This window comes from Salvelinus namaycush, chromosome 6 (assembly GCF_016432855.1).
Source record: "Salvelinus namaycush isolate Seneca chromosome 6, SaNama_1.0, whole genome shotgun sequence".
Classification (NCBI taxonomy): Eukaryota; Metazoa; Chordata; class Actinopteri; order Salmoniformes; family Salmonidae; genus Salvelinus; species Salvelinus namaycush.
The window spans coordinates 14,195,590-14,205,003 of NC_052312.1; positions in this window are offsets into that span (position 1 = coordinate 14,195,590).

The window sequence follows — 9,414 nt, forward strand, 5'->3', positions numbered from 1 at the left end:
CCACAGCTGCATAAAATGACCAAAGATACATTTTTTCTTACCACCAACCACTGATTTTCCACTCTTACATTTGGTTTGAGAGAGAGAATGATAAGATATTAGTGGTAGGCTGTAGTTTATCATCATAGAAGTTACCAGAATTTACCATTTGAAGTTGGTTAAACATAGGGTATATTGTCAGTTATAAAGTAATAACGTTTAAACAAAGGGTCTGGGTTACATTAAACATAAAAAATATGTTTTCAGTGATGACACCAATTAAGGTTGCGTCGAATCGTTATTTTGGGCATTCTTTCCACCCCCTGGGCTAGATAACTATTGGCTAGAATTGGTGGTTGTTAACCAATAGGGGGCGCTCCTCTGACTGCACCAAGTAGATCACTGAACTGAAGAACTCATGCAGTTAGCAGGAGCCTTGGCTTTTAGTCCACCTATACCTTAAAGGTATTCTGAGTTTCATTGCATTACATTTGATCATAGAAGATAAACATGGTAGTGTCAGCCCAACAGGATGCTCAGCTCTGTCTATCCGGCCTCTTGTAATCTGGGTTGTAATTCTGCTTGTGAATATGTTAGTTGCAACCAAGATGATGATGATGATAACAACCAAAACAAATGTCATGTAGTTCAGCAATCCGGTATGATTCTCTTGAGAAGGAGAATAATAAATACGTATGTTTCAAATGAAGGAATTGGTAAGGTTTCTGACCAATACAAACGGTGTAGTTAATAATACTTGTACTTATATTTGGTGCCTTGTGTGAGGAGAAAATGATATTATCCCATTTTTTTGCATTTTATGTAGCCTTTTATTTAGAGATCAGGTCTCTGATCGCTAAAATATTATAACGTATCTAATAATATTAGTAGTCTAATAATTTCTATGGGGGAGATTATATGCTAAAGGTTACCTGATGGACTGGTAATTTGGTTGGTTGGTAATCTCTCAGTTCAGATTAAAAAAATAGGAAGTAAAAAATGACATTAAGTACAGTATACAAGCAATCTTATTGAAGCAGTATATTTTCCTCTTACATGAACATTACTGTGAAACATACATAACAGTAAGTCGATTAGTAGCTATTAATATGCACATTAGATGCAAATGATGAGTCTTTCTATACCTCGAGGTCCTTTGTTCCTTTCCTTGCATATCCCCCATGACAGTAGAATGATCACAATCACAATGACAGTGTTTGATGCGGCCAGACAAGAGCGGTAAGAGTCAGGGAAAATCATACTCTGAAACCAAAGGATTTTATTATTTGAATCTGCTCATTTTCAATAAATGTTTTATCGGAGGAATATCAGGTAATATTACATTTTATCTTACAATACAGGTTACAAATATGCCTGCTATAAAACTCTGTAAATGGTAAATTGGTGAAATAAGTGAAAGAAATGACCTTGACTCTCCTGGCTGGACTGACTCTGACGCAAGCTGCCAAATGAGATGCTGGATCCTGGAATCTGCACCTTTTGTAATAAAACCAAGGCGCCATATGAATCCATATGAAAGGTATAATTTCCACATACATACAAAAGCCAGACAGTTACGTATTATTAAACTTCTGTGTTACTTACTATCATCAATCAAAAACACACCATACCACACCATTCCCACAATTTCACAATTCTGTGCAGCAAAGTAATCATCTCTATATCTGACTGCCTTGCATCTCTGAAATGGTCAGCATATAAGATGGTCCTATGTGGAGTCAACAACCAACTATATACACCTGAAGAAAACAAAAAAGACAATTCATTCACTGCCCGCTCTTTAGTGAGCCCAAACAACCCTGGCGGTGGAGCTTCAAAATACGTTATACCTCATTCTCTCCTTCAGGGAACAGCTACTTATATTCATAACTGTATGTTCCCTTTCAGCCGGTCACTCGATATAACATACTATGGGGACACACAATCATGCCCCAAGCCAACTCAGAGGGCACCAAACTTGGAGGCCCACGGCAGCCCAAGCACACAGAGGTTCCGCATACGCACTCTGCATAGCATTGACCAGAGTCAATGAACAATGGTAGCTAAATTGTCAAACCCACAGGGATTCTGGTAACCCTGATAAAAATGGTGTCTAACTTCAACTATGATGAAGTCCATACACCCGAACGGTTCCAAAAAGGCTCACACATGTACCTGAGGAGTCTGGAATGCCTGAAATCACACTAGGAACTGCCAGTCCAAAAAAACAGGGCACCTGCTGTGACTTGATAATGTGCATTCGCACGCCTCCTCATCGACGAACCATGGCAGCCTAAGGCTGAATCCTACAGGGGAACTGTGGTAACCCGGATAAATGTGCAATCGGTGCACTGCCGGACACCAAGGCAGCCAAAGGCTCAATCCCACAAGGGAACTGTGGTAACCCGGATAAATGCACAACCGGTGCGCTGCCTAACACACGCTCCTGGACTCAGCCATAAGAACACTATGAGCCAGACTGGGAGCAGTTACGTCCAAGTGATAAAACCTCACAAAGGCATGTGGGAACCTATCACCAATTGTCACGCTCCTGAACAATGCCCAAGAAGCTGCCACACCCCTAGTGGAGTAAGCATGCACACCACTATGCAAACCTTGCCCTTTGCTGGCATATGCCAAGGAGAAAGATGCTGTTTAGAAAGTGCCTTACCCCGAGATGGATTAGCAAAACAGACAAAAAGCTGGTCCAAAACGGGGATATCCTTGGGCCGATCAATATATGTGCACAGAGCAAGCAATGGTCACAGGCCACTCAACTTTCGTTGCTCACTAGAAACAAACAGAGGACATGAAAAGGGGGACAGTTCGAAAGCTAGAGAGCTGTAAGATATAGGCATGGCCTTAGAAGCAAAAGCTGCATTAGGACGTAACATCACCTTGGAGTTGCAAGTCGCAAACTTCAAGGAGGGAGGGTGTACTGATAGCGCGTGGAGATGTCCACAACTGCCATGAGCAGGGCAGTCTTGTAGGAACGGACCTCCAGGTCCACAGACTCCAATGGTTCAAAATGAGGCTAATACAGAGTGGCCAGGACCAAAGCCAGATCCCAGGTCGGTGCCATAGGCTTAGACACTGGTCTGAACCGACGCTCGCCTTTCAGGAACTGCACCACCAGAGGATGAGACCCCGGGGTAGAGCTGCCACATACATGTTCAGTGTAGAAAAAGAAAAGCCCTGTTCAAAAAGCTCTTGCCAGAACATCAAAATGTCAACCAAACTCCTTTAATCTGACACCAATCCTAAAATGCGCACCACTCATATGTTTACAACCCTCGCCGACTGTAGAGTCTGTGGTGGTTAATTTCTGTATTACCAAATGAGGAGAGTTAAACTTAACACACGAGTCAGAGTTATACTTAAACTACAGCTTTAATAATAAGAGCTTTGCAATAGCAATGACTTTCAACGATTCCCTATTTCTAATGAACCATTGAGAGTGACAACACAATGGCTACTGAGATCTTTTATAGCAAAGATACACCCCCCTAGTCGACATAACAAACCACAGATATTAGGAACAGTTCACAAGGGAAGACTTTATAAATGGAAAGGAGTATCCCGTAGCCAGATAGCATTCGGTATAAATTATCGTTCAGTTTGGCCCCTACAACAAGGTTCTAATCTTGTTCCTGGTACTTCATAGCACAAAAACACCAACTCATCCAATGGCATAACTCAATTGTCAACTCTAGATACTCCCATCTCAAGTAAAACCCCTTCTTGACCCCACTCCTGGACAAGCTCACTGAGGGGAGTGAGCATCTAGGTCATACACTATCCCAGGATAAGTGCAACATCAGAGAGGACATACAATGGTTCCAGACACTGCCATACACCTCCCCCCAATGCCAAAGGAGGGAGTGACTTGCGCACAGACATTGTGGAGACAAGTAATTGGTTCCCCATTAATCACGCCATCCCTTCACATGGTTTAACAGATACATTCACATATGAAAACAATGTTCCATCCTGTCCTCTTCCCTTTCTGATATTCTGCATAGCACCAGAGACATGTAAAAGACAAGCCTGAGCTCTACCCTCTCTGGGCGCCAAGTGACTGAGCCCCACCTGAGGGAAGAAGTGCAACTGCCAACACCAGAGTCCAAAGGGATACATTCTAATAACAAGTATATCACATAAGCATGTTATGCAGATAAGACATCTTAATTATCTATGTTACCCAACTAATTCTGATTCATCCACCACAAGTCATAACCACCTTCCAGTGCCAAATCATCCGTTCCCTATGGAGCATCCAGATCCCTCATTGAGAAGAACAGGAGACATTGCCCTTTTTCTCGTAATACGTAAAGATCTACGTCGGCCTTGTTGAACCGATCCCATATCTGAAGCAGTATAACTTAAATATATATATATATATTTGTATAATGCAAAATTACTCACTTGGACTGTGGGTGAAGTGATCACCCCTAATTCAAAAACATAACATATATATTTAGTGTATTATTGTTTGGCATTCATAGATGAAATAATATTAATTCATTTGGCATTCATATATCATATATTTGGTATAAAGTCTTACAAAGTTAAATGTTAGCACACTACTTTAGCACGCTAGGGGAGAGCCGGGACGAAAGTAACACAGTGCAAAAGTAACACACCCATTTTCTCAGATGACGACAACATTCTCACTTCTGTGTTAAGTCAACACGTTCCTAATACGCAAATAAACTATAACATTTAAGACGGAGAATCGTTATTGTCTTTACCGGAGAAAAATACCAAAGAACGCGCTCTCATTCACGCGCTTGGAAACACTACAGCCAAAATGGGAGCCACCTATAAAAACTACAATTTCTGGCTCATTTTTCCAAAAACCAGCCTGAAACTCTTTCTAAAGACTTTTGACATCTAGTGGATGCCCTAGGAACTGCAATCGGGCACGATTTCGCCCTATTATAAAAGTGCCAGCCATTGAAATCAGTGGTAGGATGATTTTAATTTTGGGGGGATGGTTTGTCCTCTGGGTTTTGCCTGGCATTTCAGTTCTGTTATAATCACAAACATTATTTTAACAGTTTTAGAAACTTTAGAGTGTTTTCTATCCATTCTGGGCCTGAGTACCAGGCAGTTTACTTTGGGCACGCTTTTCATCTGGACATCAAAATACCGCCCCCTATCCCAAAGAAGTTAATAACAAACTTGTATGCCATCTGTAAATATGAATACAATTGTTAAATAACAAGCCTAGTTGGTTAAGCCAAAGAAAAATAATTTGGCTGAGATAATGAGTGGGCTGGACATGCCGAGAGATGAGTTTGGATTGGTTTGCTATATAGCACTCTTCTGTCTATTTGAGCTGGTCAGTTTGTGTAGGTAGTTTTTTTTAAATGTACTGCATAGTAAAATTTAACAAAAGACTCAACTATGAAAGTATCCATTTCAATACAACGTCACTGAAACAACAGTTTCAGAGCAATCTCGTCTGAGTGTGCCAGAGCGCAGAATCACTGATGAATTTACAAATGCCAACACCAGTTGAATATGCCCGGTGTCAGTAAACATTGGCAAAAAAGCGTAATTAAATTGTTGCCAAGAGCCCAGTTACAGTCACCAATACTCTGGATAACATGAAAACAGCCTAACCAGCTCTGCTAGGGCGAGTAAAATGGTCAGAGTTTGGGTGGGGGTTAAAGCTTAAGATGATTTGTACGGCATTGCACATAGTCAGTGTGACCCAGAGTAACTTGACATAACAACCGGCCAAGCAAGCTGTACAAACAAAACAGAAACGACATAGGACGTCTAATTTAATGAAAGGGGTTGCAGTCTGCCAGGGTTGCAGTCTGCCGTCATCCATGTATATGGGTAAGAGTCTAGCTACAGTTTCAGATATTATACATTTATAATTTTGTCAGAAAGTTGTTTTCATTGCAAGTTAAAGCTTACTGTTAGCTAGCTAGCTGACATTAGATGGCTGGCTCACTAGCTAACATTACGTTTATGATCTGTGTGTAGTAATGTTATCTCAGAATGCCATTTCGCATTGCTAGTTATAGCCTAATGTTATCTAGTTAACTAGCTACCATTGAACCTATTTGGTTCATTTTAGCTAGCTATGACAACCAGTTTGTATTGCTAGTACTCTATGGATTAGGATTATAGTTCATTGTTTAGCTAGTATCTCAACAAAAGACTCCAACCTGCCAGATGATACATGACCCATCAAGTTAGCCAGTTGTATCTGACGGTGATTACGGCTATCTATTGTATAATAATGCCAAAATATATGCATCTGTAATTTGTCTTTCAGCATCAGTAGAACACGCCTGACTCTCCTCCACCAGTCATACAAGGAGAATATTCTAACGCCTCCCAAGCAAGCACAGGTTACACCTGAAGCATGAGGACTTGCAGCGAGTGGTGAACTTCATCAACAACTACGCAGAGGATAATGCAATAGTATAACCAGGACGCCAACCAGGACACAAACACTTTGGTGTAAAGTTGCTGCCATCACATGTGACAAAAGCAGCCGTGTGGCATCTCTACAAGGAATTGATGACAACACATGGTATATAAAGCAAAAACAACACGTTTTGATTATTTAATTGACCTCCAACATGATTGGAACTACTTTTATTGAGCTCACATTATTTCTGTATTTTCAAGAGGTATGTGTTGTTGGGCTGTGTGTTATCACTTTAACTTCCAGTTCCCAAGATGATGTTTCTGTATGCAGTGATGCTGCTCCGCACATTTGTAGGTAAGTGAAACTTACCTGATAATGATGCATTAAAAACATACATTACGTTTTACTTTACATTTTCATTTTCGTTACGTTACATTTTCTTTTCATAAACTTATCTTAATGTTATTTTCTTGTTTGCAGGTGCTCTATCCTTCTGACCCTATGCAGCCAGGTCCCATCTACTTTTTAACTCCCCGCAAGTGTGGCTTGTTTGGTGTCTATTGTGAAGGAATACCACAACAAGTCAACTACTTGATTGATGAAGGTATGTCATCCAGCAAAGGCAGCAGCGCAGTCATCAACTACATGCACCATGATCTACATGGTGTAACGGCAGCCTTCCCTCTCTTCACGAGAAGAGAGGGTGTAACAGGGATCGGACCAACACGCAGCGTAGCCAGTGCTCAACATGTTTAATAAAACGAATAAACAGTGAACACTTAACAAATAACAAAATAACAAATGTGGCAAACCGATACAGTCCTAGCTGGTGCAGAGAAAACACAAAGACAGGAAACAACCACCCACAATCCCCAACACAAAACAAGCCACCTATATATGATTCCCAATCAGAGACAACACAAAACATCTGCCTCTGATTGAGAACCATATTAGGCCAAACATAGAAACAGACAAACTAGACACACAACATAGAATGCCCACCCAGCTCACGTCCTGACCAACACTAAAACAAGCAAAACACACAAGAACTATGGTCAGAACGTGACACATGGCCTGATCACAGGCCACACCAAGTTTTCCCCCGACTGGTGCTTCGGCCTCATCAAGCAGCGCTTCAGAAAGACCAGAGTTAATACAGTCTGAGATTTCTGGTGTTGTGAAGGACAGCACTGTGACAGGGGTCAACATCCCACAGCTGGTTGGACTGGAGGATGGTACGGTGCTGGTGGAAAGCTATGGCTGGCAACAACACTTGACGCCGTACTTCAGATCAAGCAGTACCAGCACTTCAGGTGAATATCATTTTCATTGCATTGTATGAGGTTATTCTTCTTATCTAAACTTGGGAGGTGAATTGATGTCTGGCAAGGTTGTAATGTCTACATTTTTATTTATTTTTTCCCGGTTTTACAGCTTTGATGTTCTGGAGTCTGGTGTTGTTGATGCCGAAGGAGCGTTCGGACTCAGTCGGTACCAGGTTTCAGCTGCTGCGCAACGCTGACATCCTTCCTCCCATAGATGGTCTGCCTGTACAAGCACCACCTGGACTGGACACAGCTAGACAAACTTATCTTTTGAGAAGATCAGGGAGTTTGGCGACAAAGAGGCTATTGACATCACATGCCCTGCATAGATTCCCTTGTTCATGCATGGTTTGGACGGACCAGTCATCAGCACTATCTGCAGTGCCTCTATTCAAATGACTCTCTCCTAACACACACACCATACGTTGCTGCTACTATTTTATCCTGCTGCTCAGCCACTTTACCCCTGATTGTATGCATATAACTACCTCATCTATCACTGATATCATTATTGATATTGTTCTTGTACAAAATGTATATTATTTTATTTATATTGACACTTTCTTTTTCTGATATTGCTACTATGCAAGTAACCATTGGTCATCCCTACTGCATCTGATCTGTCAAACTCACTAAACACAAAGTGAGTGTTGGAGTGTGCCCCTGGCTAAAATTGTGTCATCTGTTTCGCTTAATTTAAGGAATGTTTTATTTTTTATTATTCATACTTTTACTTTTACTTTTGATACTTAAGTACATTTTAGCAATACCATTTACATTTGGAACTTAAGTATTTTTAAACCAAATACTTTTTGACTTTTAGTCAAGTAGTATTTTAGTGGGTGACTTTTACTTTTACTTGACTCATTTTCTATTAAGGTATCTTTACTTTTACTCAAGTATGACAATTTATTACTTTTTCCACCACAGGATGTGGCCGGGGGTTATAGCATTTCTTTCACATGACCCATCAATTTAGACAAGTGTGTCTGGGTAAGCATCATCTAATACTTGTAAAATATTTTTATCTGGACACTTTCTCGTTACCTGGGATTTTTCCTTATTGTAGGCTACTACTTTTACCACTTTTAGTCTTAATCTTTACTACACTACTCACAATTTAGCACAGGACCTCATATGTGAATTGTTAAAGAGATGGATGTGGCTGGCTTCAGAGGGTGTGAACACTGTTGAATGGGTGTAGACAAAGGAAAGTTCTCCAGTAGGTACCAAAACATTCAAAGGCCATTTTCTCAAAAGTGAGGTTACAAGTTTATCAACTTTCAAAGCAGAATTACTTTCCCATTGTTCCTCAAATGCAGTGTATGATATACCATTTTGTAGCTCTGAGTCTCTACTTTTATCCAATGTAAAAATCACAATTTAAAATGTTGCTACATAAGACCGATTTGAGCCGGTCGGTCATTTAAATTTTACAGTATGTCACCTAAACTGATGAGTACTGAAACATTTGAACAGACAGTAAACCATATTTGCATTTGTAACAGCTGAAGGATTGAGAAACTGAATCATAGAATAGATCTATTTCCTGATGAGGTAGATGAGGAAGATGATGGTCAGACAGCAAAGGAGAACTCCAGTTCTTATGATGGAGAGGAGGACAAGGATCCTCATATCCACTTCAGTCGCAACCTGAATGTCACCACCTGAAAGAATTAAACCTTTTATATTTCCCATTTTTGTATAATTTTATAT